General features: G+C 43.4%; 1 long non-coding RNA gene across 2 annotated transcripts in view; it reads right to left on the bottom strand.

The window, feature by feature from the left end:
• Nucleotides 1-12,931, bottom strand: part of LOC146036690 (uncharacterized) — a 143,107-nt gene that overhangs the window by 75,552 nt on the left and 54,624 nt on the right. For both annotated transcript variants that reach the window (XR_014460930.1, XR_014460929.1), the window contains exon 2: nt 425-516. This is a non-coding gene — a long non-coding RNA (uncharacterized LOC146036690). The remainder of the gene's footprint in view (nt 1-424; nt 517-12,931) is intronic.

Consider the following 12,931-nt stretch of genomic DNA (forward strand, 5'->3'; position numbering starts at 1 on the left):
TTTGTATGTTTTCTTGTGGGTAAAGGCATACTCACAGGTGATGCATGCAGCAGCGGGTATTTTAATATTGCAACTGATTATTAAATTAACACATCTTTATTGAAGCGCCAGGTTTTTTTTTGCAATCTGGTTAGGGGTTTCTTTCTTAACCCATTCCCAGTGAGCAAAGTTTGTTTTTTACAATGCAGTAGTTAGCCAAGTTAACAATCTTAGAAATTTTAACTAAACTTATATTTACAACGCAACGTTAAATATATCACTGAGAAAGGACAAAGACCTTTAGAAAATTAGAAAATTTGATTTTTTTTTTTCATACTGGGAATTATAGGAGATACAATCACCTGTGGATCAAGGAGAAAAGTTATGGTCACAGAAGATCTCGGTACAACTTGAGTGAGCCTACGAAAGCATCTCGCTATTATACCTGCTTTTGTTGAAGATTCCATCATCTGTGGCTTCAAGTTCAAATCTCAAAAATGTAGAGCCTCAAAGCAGGGAACAACATCCACTCTCCGGCTAGACAGGGAGATTTAAATTCTGTTTTAGTACATTGCAGACCAATTTGTTTTATATGTTTCTCAGATATAGTCTTCAAAGATAAACAAACTCCATGACCTCAATTATATTAAATTGGTTTAACCAGCAGAGAATGGATTTGAATTTAAATAACCTATTGAAGTCACTAAGGAAATGTTTAACCACATGAAATAAAATGGAAATGAAAAGCTGTGTTGTAGGAGAAAGAACCGATTTCACATTTATTACACATATGTGCAAGGACGAGATGGTGCCAACAATGTGTTGGTGATCATAGTATTACTCCTCTTACAATAATGGGTTTGTAATTGAAATGTGCTTTAGTTGTTCAATAGTTACTCTATGTTTTATGTTGATTCCAGCATTTGGATTGTCATTCTGCTGTCTTGGACTGCTATTAATGCAAATTACCAATATGTGCTATAGCACAGTTAGCTACTAGAACATGGCCGCTGTTCAAACACAATATTGATTAAATATTAATCAAATATTGTTTTAATGCTAAAAATAAATTGATGGAGCAATTAGTGCAAGACATATAAGTATGCAGCTAGTAAGAATTTAGCAAAACAGAATTAAGAATCAATAAAAACTACTATTTGTAAACAAAAAAAATCTGGATTGTATTAGGAGCAAAAGTAGCTCTGCTTCTGCTCCTAATAAAATCCAGATTTTATTTTAGTTTAGAAATATCAGATTATTACCTGGTAATATGTTTTCCTCTACTCCACCATGGCAGCCATTACTATGGGTTCCTCCCTTCTGGGTAGTCCTTCGGAAAAGAAAAAAAGACACCAGCCCCTATAAGAAGGCTCCACCTCCCTGCTCCGGTGTCTTGTATTCTCCAGCTTTAACACATAAACAGAAACAATTATTTCACATAACACAATACACAACAATTCGTAAGGGATGGGAATATATGCTGCCATGGTGGAGTAGAGGAAAACATATTACCGGGTAATAATCTGATATTTCCTCTACCTTCCCCCATGGCAGCCATTACTATGGGTCATACCCCAGCAGTTATTATTTTCGGGAGGGCATACTCACAACCAGCACCGAATTGTTGCCTCCTCGAAATCATAATAATCGTAAATCATAGTTTTCAGAAAAAAAACTTCTTCAAACTTTCACAGAGCTGCGCTAAGAACTTTCCTTCCGAACTTAGCGTCTGCTGAAGACATAACATCCAGTCTGTAATGTTTTGTAAATGTATGTATCGACGACCATCCTGCCGCCTTACATAATTCTTCCACTGAAGCGGATCCTTTCTCCGCCCAGGAAGCGGCCATTGCTCTTGTAGAGTGTGCCTTCAAACTCACAGGTGGCTCTCTCTGCCTCACTTGATACGCTTTAAGGATACAGTCCTTAATCCACCGTGCCAATGTCGCCTTTGAGGCCATTTGTCCCTTTCTAGCACCACTTGTTAGAACAAAAAGATTCTTGACTGTTCGAACTTCTTTTGTTCTCTGAACATAAACTTTTAGCGCTCTCACAATATCCAAGTTATGCAAACGCTTTTCCTTTTCGTTTGTAGGGTTCATACAAAAAGAGGGCAAAACAATCTCTTGATTTATGTGAAACTCTGTCACAACCTTTGGTAGGAATTGTGGATTAGTTCTTAGAACTACCCTATTCTCAAAAAAATTTAGAAAAGGCTCTTCCGCCCACAACGCTTGCAATTCTGAAATTCTTCTTGCAGACGTAATTGCCACCAAAAATAAAACTTTCCAGGAAAGAAATAATAATGAAATTTCATGTAAGGGCTCAAACGGAGGTTCCATAAGCACCCCAAGCACCAAATTCAAGTCCCAGGGTGCCATGGGAGATCTAAATTTAGGTTTCAGTCTTCTCACTGCCTGAATAAATCTTCGGACATACCTGTCCCCTGCCAAGTCCCAGTCCAACATTGCCGACAGGGCTGAGACCTGTACCTTCAAAGTACTTAAGGACAGTCCCATCTGCAGTCCTACTTGCAGTAGTACTGATGTAACTTCCCTCGGCGACTGCATTTTCTCCTTACACCTTGATACGTATTTTTTCCACACTTTGTAATACGCTGCAGAAGTGGACCCTTTCCTAGCCTTGAGCAGGGTTTGGACCACTTTCCCTTCAAAACCCCTTTCAGTCAATGACCTGGTTTCAACCGCTAGGCCGTCAATTTCCAGGTCAAAGGTTGTGGCTGACATATTCGCCCCTGAACTAGAAGATCGGGTCTTGACGGAAGCGTCCACGGTTCTTCCACCGCCATCTGGCGTACTGAAGCAAACCACGCCCTCCGTGGCCAATAAGGCAGAACCGCTATCACCTCTGCTTTCTCCCTCTGAATTTTCCTCAACAATCTCGGAATTACCGGAATCGGTGGGAAAACATAGGCGCGCCTCATCCACCAGGTGGCCGTCAGCGCGTCCCATTGCTCTGCTTGTGGATCCTTGAAGCGAGAAAAATACACTGGTACCTTGTTGTTCTCGGCTGAGGCCATGAGGTCCACTTGAGGTAGACCCCATCTCCTCACTAACATGGTGAAAACTTCGTCGTTGAGCGACCATTCTCCTGGTAGACAGGCCTTCCTGCTTAATTCGTCTGCCATGTAGTTCTCTTTCCCTGCTAGAAAGACCGATGTTATGTTTAGAACATAAGACTCTGCCCAGGCCAACAATCTGTCTGCCACTTCCATCAGACTGCGACTCCTTGTTCCGCCTTGGCGATTTATATAGGCCACTACAGCCCGATTGTCTGATCTGATGATGAGCTCTTTGCCTTGAATCTGCCTCTGGAACTAACGACACGCTCTGACCACTGCCTCCATTTCTCTCACATTGGAGTGTGCCTTTCCCCAGGATGGGGACCATCTTCCTTGTGCAATCTCCGGACCACAAGTTGCCCCCCAGCCTTTTTGACTGGCATCTGTAGTCACGACTACTTGTTCCATGGTGGCGAACGACCTTCCCTGCTTTAGCCGATCGTCATCTGACCACCAGGCCAAATCTAATTTTGCCGCCCTTGTCAAAACTATTCTTTGCATCAGATTTTTGCTGTCCTTGTTCCATTGTATGAGAAAACAAGCCTGTATTTTCCTCATGTGAAACCTGGACCATTGCACTGTCTCCAATGCGGCCGCCATGAGACCCAGCACCTTCATACAGTCCTGTGACCTCACTGTTGATCTTATCCGCATCATATTGGCTTGTTGTATCAACTTCAACCTCCTGTCAGCGGTTAACGCTACCTTCATTTGACTGGAATCTATTATCACTCCCAAGTATTGTATTTTCTGAGTTGGTTCTAAATGACTTTTCTTTCGATTTATAAGCCACCCATGTTGGTCCAAACATTGAATCACTCTTTCTGTGTGACGTAGCACAATGTCTCTGGAGCTTGCCACTATAAGTATGTCGTCCAGGTAAGGCCATAGCTTTATGCCTTCTTGCCTTAGTCTTGCCACTAGTACTATCAGTACCTTTGAGAATGTCCGTGGGGAAGTTGCCAACCCGAATGGGAGGGCCGTGAATTGATAACTCACACCTAGAATTTTGAAGCGTAGAAATTTCCGATGTCCCTCGAATATTGGCACATGAAGATATGCATCTTTGAGATCTATTGAAGTCATAAAATCTCCTGGACCTATCTCTGGAAGTATGGACTTGATTGATTCCATCTTGAATGGCCTGATCCGCACCTTTTTGTTGAGACGTCTGAGATCCAGAATGGTACGGAAACCTCCGGATGCTTTTTTTATAACAAAAAAACGAGAGTACCACCCTAGAGGTTCTTGTCCTCTTGGTACTATAGTGACCACGCCTTGGGCCATCATCTCTTCCAAACTCAAAAATAAAGCCTCCCTTTCCTCTTTGTCCCTGGGAATAGGGGATTCTACTACCAGATTTCCTGGCCACGTTTTGAACTCTATCTTGTAACCTGACTGAATGATTTCCAAGACCCACCTGTCTGTGGTGGACCTTTGCCAGACCTGAGGAAACTTTAACAGCCTGGCACCTACCCTTTGAGGGTCAGCGTCATTGCTGTTCCTTTTTGGAAGGGAATCTATTTTCTCTGCCCCTTTGGGCCCGAAAATTTGCCCTGGATATCCAGGATCCTCTTCTATAGGCCCTACTAGGCCTATAACTTCTGGCCTCCCTATAATCCTGTGGCTGGTATCTGTTGAACTTACTAGGCACATTCTTCTTGGCAGTTTTATCCTGAGGCAACCAAACCGACTTGCCCCCAGAAATTTTTGTCACCAGATCATCCAGTTGCTTCCCGAACAGGTAGTCACCCTGAAATGGAAGAGACATTAACTTGTTCTTTGACTGAACGTCTGCAGCCCATGGCTTCAGCCACAAGGCCCTCCTGATGGCTGCTGTAGTGGCCCCTGCCCTTGCAGCCAGACGTACTGAGTCCAAAGAGGCCTCACACAAGAACTGTACTGCCAGTTGTATGTCCTGAATCATTTTGATTAACTCAGACCTCTTTATGCCATCCAATACATCAGCCTTTAAGCTGCTGACACCAGCCTCTGAGAACTCTGGAGGTCACCGCCATTGCTGCAGCAGGCTTTAACGCCGCCCCTGCTACCAAGTGTTGCCTTTTAAGGCCCAATTCGATCCTCCTTTCCATGGGATCCTTAAAAATGTTTGCGTCCTCTAGTGGAAGCGTAGTCTTCCTGGATATCCTAGAGACCGCTGCATCCACCCTAGGGGCCTCATCCCAGGACGAAACTTGCTCCCTCTCAAATGGATACATTTTTGCAATCCTACTTGGTATAGCAATCCTTTTATCTGGGTGTTTCCATTCATCAGCAATCACCCCTTTTAAAGTCTGTGATAATGGAAAAACTTTACTTTTTTTCCTTTTATCTTTAAACAGTAATTCTTGCAAATTAAGATCTTCTGCTGGATCCTCTATGTTCAAAGACTTGTGAATCAGTCCCAATAAGTTATTAATCATGTCTGCACTGAAGTCAGACTCAGACTTATCCTGTAATTGATCCTCATCATCAATGTCAGGATCTTGATCCAGCATATGCACACTGCCAGCTGCTTCCACTGATTCATCTGAATCACTTAATACAGCATGTTTCCTTTTAGATCTCATCTTGGAAAAATCCTCCTTAGTCATAAAGGTATCTGACAGTGATTTTCTCAGCATATCTACCAGACTGTTCATCTGAACCATAGGTATTTGCAGCGGGGTCTTACAAGCCTCACACAGGCTGCCCACATGCTTCTCAGGCAAAGATTTGTCACAAGAACTGCATTTAGCTTTATGCGATCTCTTCTGCTTAGCTTCCTTTTCTCTGCTGGTCTCAGACCTACCAACAAAGAATATCACCTAAGTAACAAAACACAGTGGTGCCACAAAAATAAAAAAACTAATGACCACCACCATTAACAACAATTCCTCTTTTAGGGCTTACCCTGACTTCCTAACAGCCTGCCGGTTTTCCTCCTCCATAACTTTAAGGTGGTGCGCTGAATAGAAGCATATACAATTTTAGCTTATGCAGAAAAAAACACCGCACATTCAGTAAGAGAGTACTGTATCCACAATCACCTCTTCAATCCGGCAGAGAAAGAGTTACCGCCTCAGTACTGGCTCCAATACACCTGCTTCCCCGCAGACAAAACCTTCCACAGAATTCTGACAAAAGCAAATACAATAGGCGCTTACTTTTCTCTCTCTCCCCGGCAAGCATTGGTGATGCAGTGGATCAAAAATATCAGACTCTCTTACCCGTACAACCGCGCTCCGTGCAGCAGCCGCAGCAGCGTCCACGCGACCCGGCGTCTTCCGGCTTCTTCCTCCAGCCGGCTACTTGTTATGCACGCGTCATCTGCCCGCGCCGCGCACCACCTGACACCCGCCTGTTCTCTGCGGAGATTAACACAGGCCAGGAGGTACACTGCAAACGCTATCCCGCGCCGCTTGATAGTGCACTCCTGAGGATGCCGCCGACTCAGCTTACCCCTTCATGGGTTTACATGCGGCACAAACTCTGGGACCAGACCCCACCAGCTGCAACAAAGTCCTCACACCTGAGCAGCGGTATCCAGGCAGTACTTCACAGGGTAAGCCCTTCCAAGCCGGAAAAGAAAAAAAGACACCGGAGCAGGGAGGTGGAGCCTTCTTATAGGGGCTGGTGTCTTTTTTTCTTTTCCGAAGGACTACCCAGAAGGGAGGAACCCATAGTAATAGCTGCCATGGGGGAAGGTAGAGGAAAGAGTAGTTTTTATTGATTCTCAATTCTGTTTTGCTAAATTCTTAGTAGTAGAATCTCCTAGAAATGGATGATTATCTTATTATCTATATAATTGCTGTAGACCAAGGGTTCTCAAACTATTTTGTTCTGGAACCACGTAAGGCAGGCATGTCCAAACTGCGGCCCTCCAGCTGTTGTGAAACTACACATCCCAGCATGCTTCGCCATAGTTTTAGCATTACCCAATAGCAAAACTGTGGCAAGGCATGATGGGACTTGTAGTTTCACAACAGCTGGAGGGCCATAGTTTGTACATGCCTGACGTAAGGCCATAAAACTTATTACCGGACCCCAGCAAGTTACCGCAGAATGGTTACGACACATGTGTGACCAGCAGACCATACATGCATGGCAGCTTTGTGGAGACACAATATGATGTGAGGATTCTGTAGTAACTGCTTTTTCAGACTCCTTGGAATACTTACAGAGATTAGAGAAATCATCAGCCTGACAATCAGCACCATGGAGTCGCGACCACATGCTGAGTTGGTCAGGACCCACTTTTGGGGTCAGAACCCACAGTTTGAGAATCCCTGTTCTCAAAATTCAGTTGTGACCAGGGCCCAGACCACAGAGACCGTGGCAAGAGTGATGGAGCCATCAGCCTCCAGTCTTTAGATTAAGCAGGTTCTCCTTATCACTTGTGCTCTCTCTTTCTCTTTTCCTCTTTCCTTTTTGGATTTAGCCACCTTGCTGACATTGTTATGTAATGGTTTGTACTGTAAGTCATGTCTTTTTGCATTTGTGTTTATACTGCTCTTATTTATGTTCACTGTAAGGCACTGTGGAACCCTTGTGGTGCCACAAAAATAAATGATTATGATAACAATAATAACAATAATGATAATAATAATAATAATAATAATAATAATAATAATAATAATAATAATAATAATAAATAAAGAGCACGTGTGGCCTAGGGCTTCATTTTTTTATGGAGTTTGTGTCTAAGCAAATGTGAAAGACTGTATCAGGGAGGTGCTGTACCTATTAAAGGGAGAACCTTCCTTTATATCTGAGCAGTTCCTTAAAGAGCAGAGTTTTTACAACTGTAGTAAACAGACATTGCCATATAAAAACAAATTGTACATGCCCATTTAAGACCATACTGTATATGTAGTGAATTTCCTGCGCCTAGGGGAGCCACGTGCTGGGGGTAGGTGACATTCATATCAAGTTACCATTATGCTGCTGCCCAGAGGCCGGTGACTCCTCCTTTTTTGTCATAATGAATTAAAGCAAATTGTGGGCTGACGAGAGTGGGAGATAAGGTTGGCACTGCCTTGGCTTAATAGACCCAAATAAAGGGGCATAATGTGCCTAGGAACAATCTGGAGCCCAAATCCACCTCTATATTTAAGGACAGCTGATATGAACCTTTTTTGGTCTTCTCGACTGCAATTCAACAGTCAGAATTCAATGCTCCAACTGTCGAGTGTCAGAAAGTCCAAGAATTGGCGAAAAGGGCTACGGATTGTTGAGAAAAGTCGATGAATTCGCCAATGCACGGCCTTTTCCAACTTTTTTTTTTAAGTCTGTTAAACTGCCTTCAATGCTGTTGGAAATGAAAGCATTGTATAGGGGATGTCCGCTATTTCCGCTGGCGGAAACAGTGATCATGATTGAATACCCCCAATAAATGATGTTTTGTTACGTCAGTGCCTCAATAGCAGTTTTCTGTATAGTTCTCCATCTCACCATTTATAAATAATATAAATATGTAATTGTATTAAAACAATTTATATTACAGATTACAGCAATACAAACAAAGGGCTTATCATCCTATTCAGCCGCTCTAGAAGGTAAAGTCAGATGACATTTACCGTCAGACGAAACAGACTTGGAGTTAACTGTTTACAATATTTAATGCATTCAAGTATAAAAGCTTTAGTGAAGCCAGTGAACCAAAAAAATGCAATAAAATAATTGATTTAATGTTTATCAAGCTCATTTATAATATAGATAGATAGATAGATAATATTGCATAATAAGATTACATTTAAATATATATAATGTTTATAATATATAAGCATTATTATATATGGATTTGATTCAGTATTTACATGTTGAATTCAGAAATAACCATTTCCCAATGAAACAAAGATAGAATTGAGGCATACAGCGATACTGGAGACAGAGGCCTTTCTGCTTAAATCAGTTTCAGCAGATAAATGAAGGTGTTGCTGCTTTCTGTCTGGATGGATAGCTGCAGTTTTTCAGGCGGAAAATAGTTTAATAGTGTATGAAATATCAAAGGGTAGAAATTAATGTGGAAAAGTTATGTAATTATATTTGTGTGATTTCTTTTCCCTTTGTGAATTGTACATTATATTCTGGTGGCATGCATTTTTTATAATGAAAAATTGAGAGCTGTCTTTACGTTAATGAGATGTGCAGTACATAATTATTTGTAATGTGAAAACAAGTTATATATGTTTTTTCTATGTTACCTGGGAAATAAAAGCAGATTATGGTGTCATTTCACTAACCTACAATTCAGTTGATTAAGAAATGGCCCAAAATATCTTCGAATGATTCTCGAAGGGGGAAATTTACTAAGATGGGAGTTGTATTTCACATGGGATGTTGGGCAACCAATTAGAATCTACTTCTTATTTATTTAGCACATTCTAGAAGATAATAGATTGTATCTGATTGGTTGCCCATAGCAACAACACATGTGAAATAGAACTGCCATCTTAGTAAATTTTATTTCCACCAATGTATCTGATTGGTTGACTTCTGCATCAACCTAACAGGGTGGAGAACAGATTACCATTTAGGGGCCTATTCATCAACATTTGTATTAAAATAATGTAGAAAAATATGTTCACACCCTTTTCACAATATTTTAGATTCACTGATATTTATTAAAGGGGTTCTGGAACCGTTTTCATTAAAAAAAACACTACTGTATAAAAATTATTCCGAACCCGTTAATTCACATTTGCCATATTTGCAATGAGAAATGCGATCTGGTCGAATTTACTTTACAAAATAAAAAATAAATAAATAAATAATACCTACTATGAAAATAATGCTACTGTATCTTCACATAGTGTAATCATAGGGCTCGCTGTGGTTCCTCTACCCTTGCACAGCTTTTGCTGCCCACTGATAGTTAAAACTGTGCTGGGATCCAGCCAGTGTGATCATCTATGTCTCTGATGTACAGTAGTCACATCAGTTATTTCTGTGTAGCACAACAGCAGAAGAAAGGAAGGAGACCATACTTGCCTACACACCCTTATTGACCAGGAGGCGACCAAAAATTAGGTGGCCCTCGGAAAGTTAGGGAAGTCTCCCGCATGCTCAGTGGACCCTCACATTCCTTTTGGCCACTGAGACGAAATTCCATGAATTTGAGGCACTTTAGGGAGGGGGTAGGGCTAAATTGATGCACACCATGCCACGTGCCGAAAGATGTTGATACATCTTGTCGGTGTCCCCTCCTGTTTCGCCTCGCTAATGAGGCAAAGCAGGAACTGTTATAGCGGTGCGTTTAGCCTCAGTGTGGTGGGTGGGGCCAGCATCAGGGAAGTGAAGTGCTGGCTGCATGCTCTCTTCCTCCGGATATGGTAGTGACTATTTCCCCTACAGGATATGCCCCTGACAGCGTGCCCAGATATGGTAGTGGCTAGTTCCCCTTCAGGTATATGCCCCTGACAGCGTGCACTGTATAGAGTCGGCCACCACTGTGTTGTGGATAGTGGTGGCCTGCTCTGACGTCTTCCCTGCATGCCCCGCCCCCGACACTTTCATATGCATGCATGCGCAGTGAGTGCATCGGTACTTGTTTCCTATCTGGGCGCCCAGGTTTTCTACGTACGGCACCGTAATGAAATCGGATCTCATCGCATCGTACACATACACGATATTGAACGATGCGATGCGATCCGATTCGATTTCCCATAGGAAACAATGTGAAATGGCTCAATTTAGCCAAATTATCATAGGAACAATAGTAAATGGGCCAAAAACACCCCTGAACATTGAAATGTCCCCCCAAAAGTAGTTGACGCCACCCCGCCATCAACGTGAACCCGAAGCGTGGCGAGCGCAGCGAGCCCGCGAGGGGCGGCGGTACGCGTCCTCCGACCTTTTCATGCCCTACTATCCACTAGGGCGTGGAGTGAGAATAGAATAGTGTGGCGAGCGCAGCGAGCCACCGAGCCCAAAGCGTGGCGAGCGCAGCGAGCCCCGTGGATACCTTCACAGTTATACGCGTCCCCTCGCGGGCTTCCCAGGTGTCCATGGCGACGCGGACACCTGGGAAGCCCGCGAAGGGACGCGTTTACCTGTGAAGGTATCCGCGTCCGCTCGCCACGCTTCGGGCTCGGTGGCTCGCTGCGCTCGCCACACTATTCTATTCTCACTCCACGCCCTAGTGGATAGTTGGGCATGAAAAGGTCGGAGGACGCGTACCGCCGCCCCTCGCGGGCTCGCTGCGCTCGCCACGCTTCGGGTTCACGTTGATGGCGGGGTGGCGTCAACTACTTTTGGGGGGACGTTCCACTGCTCTGTGGTTTTTTTGGGGGGTTTCTGGCCCATTTACCATTCTTCCCTATGCTGATTTGGGTAAATTGATCCATTTAACATTGTTTCCTATGGGAAATCGAATCGGATCGCATCGCATCGCAATATCGTGTATGTGTACGATGCGATGCGATCAGATTTCTCTATGGAGAATAGCATGGTGCGCAATTAACTTAGCGGGCGCCCAGATAGGAAACAAGTACCAGTGCATCTGGGTGCTATGTTATGGTGGTACCGTATGACCCCGTACTGCCACACTTGCACCCCTGATTACGGCCCTGCTGTATCTAGCTCCAAGCATGAAAGTATATGCCCCTATGACTCATCCCTAATCACATGTTATTTACTACCACTCATTCCTAAAGCTGGGTACATAGTGGAGCAGCTTGACATTGGTCTCGCCATTACTCCTACAGAGCTGCCAATTCAGGACACAGTTACTAAGTATGTAGTGCCAAGTATGTCATGGGTACGTTTTCAGGGGTACACCCAAAGTTTGGCCATAAAATGCTGCCCGGTCCCCTGCATCATCCCCCAACCCCAAACATTGACCGGAGTAGCAAATTCGGCCTGCACCGTGCGGGTGTGAATCACACTTTCTGGACCTTATTCTGGTCCATTCGCAGGCCTGCATGCGTTCTCATGGGGCCGATGTTTTTGCATTGCGCATGTGCATTTCTGCGCATGTGCATGCGCTTGGTGCATGCATCCACTGCAACCAAACTGCTTGCGAAACGGCAGGCAGGGAGTGGCAGACTGGCCTATCAGCATATTTATTTATTTATTTATTTACAGTATCTTATATAGCACAGCAGATTCTGTTGCACTTTACAATAGTATAAGTGATAGAGACATTGATAAAACAAACTGGGTAACAACAGACAGACTTGGAGGTAGGAGAGCCCTGCTTCAAGCTTACAATCTATAGGGACACAGGAGGGAAACACAAGGACAGGCATCAGTAATAGTATAGCAGTCCCAACAAGTCGCAGGTCCAGAAGGGAAGCTATATTATACATAAGTGCCTCAGAGGGTTATGCATGTAGCAATTAACTATGATAAACTTGCCTGAAGAGGTGAGTTTTCAGGGAACGCTTGAAAGTTTGGAGACTAGTGGAGAGTCTTATTGTGCGTGGAAGAGCATTCCATAGGATGGGAGCAGTCTGATGAAAGTCCTGTAATAGTGAATGGGAGCTGGTGATCCGTGCAGAAGAGAGACGCAGATCATGTGCAGAGCGGAGTGGTCGAGATGGGGGCTATTTTGTGATAAGTAAAGAGATATATGCTGGTGCAGTATGGTTAATAGCTTTATATGCGAGTAGAAGTGATTTATATTGAATACAGTAAGATACAGGCAATCAATGGAGGGACTGGCAGAGCAGATCAGCAGACGATGAGCATCTTGCAAGGCAGATCAGCCTAGCAGCATTTAAAATGGATTGCAGTGGTGAGAGTCTGTTCTTGGGAAGACCAGTTAGGAGACTATTGCAATAATCAATGTGGGATATAATGAGTGCATGGATAAGAGATTTAGTAGTGTCTTGTTTGAGATACAGTCATATTTTGGATATGTTTTTTTGGATGCATATAACATTATTT

This window comes from Crinia signifera, chromosome 9 (assembly GCF_055691185.1).
Source record: "Crinia signifera chromosome 9, ASM5569118v1, whole genome shotgun sequence".
Taxonomy (NCBI): domain Eukaryota; kingdom Metazoa; phylum Chordata; class Amphibia; order Anura; family Myobatrachidae; genus Crinia; species Crinia signifera.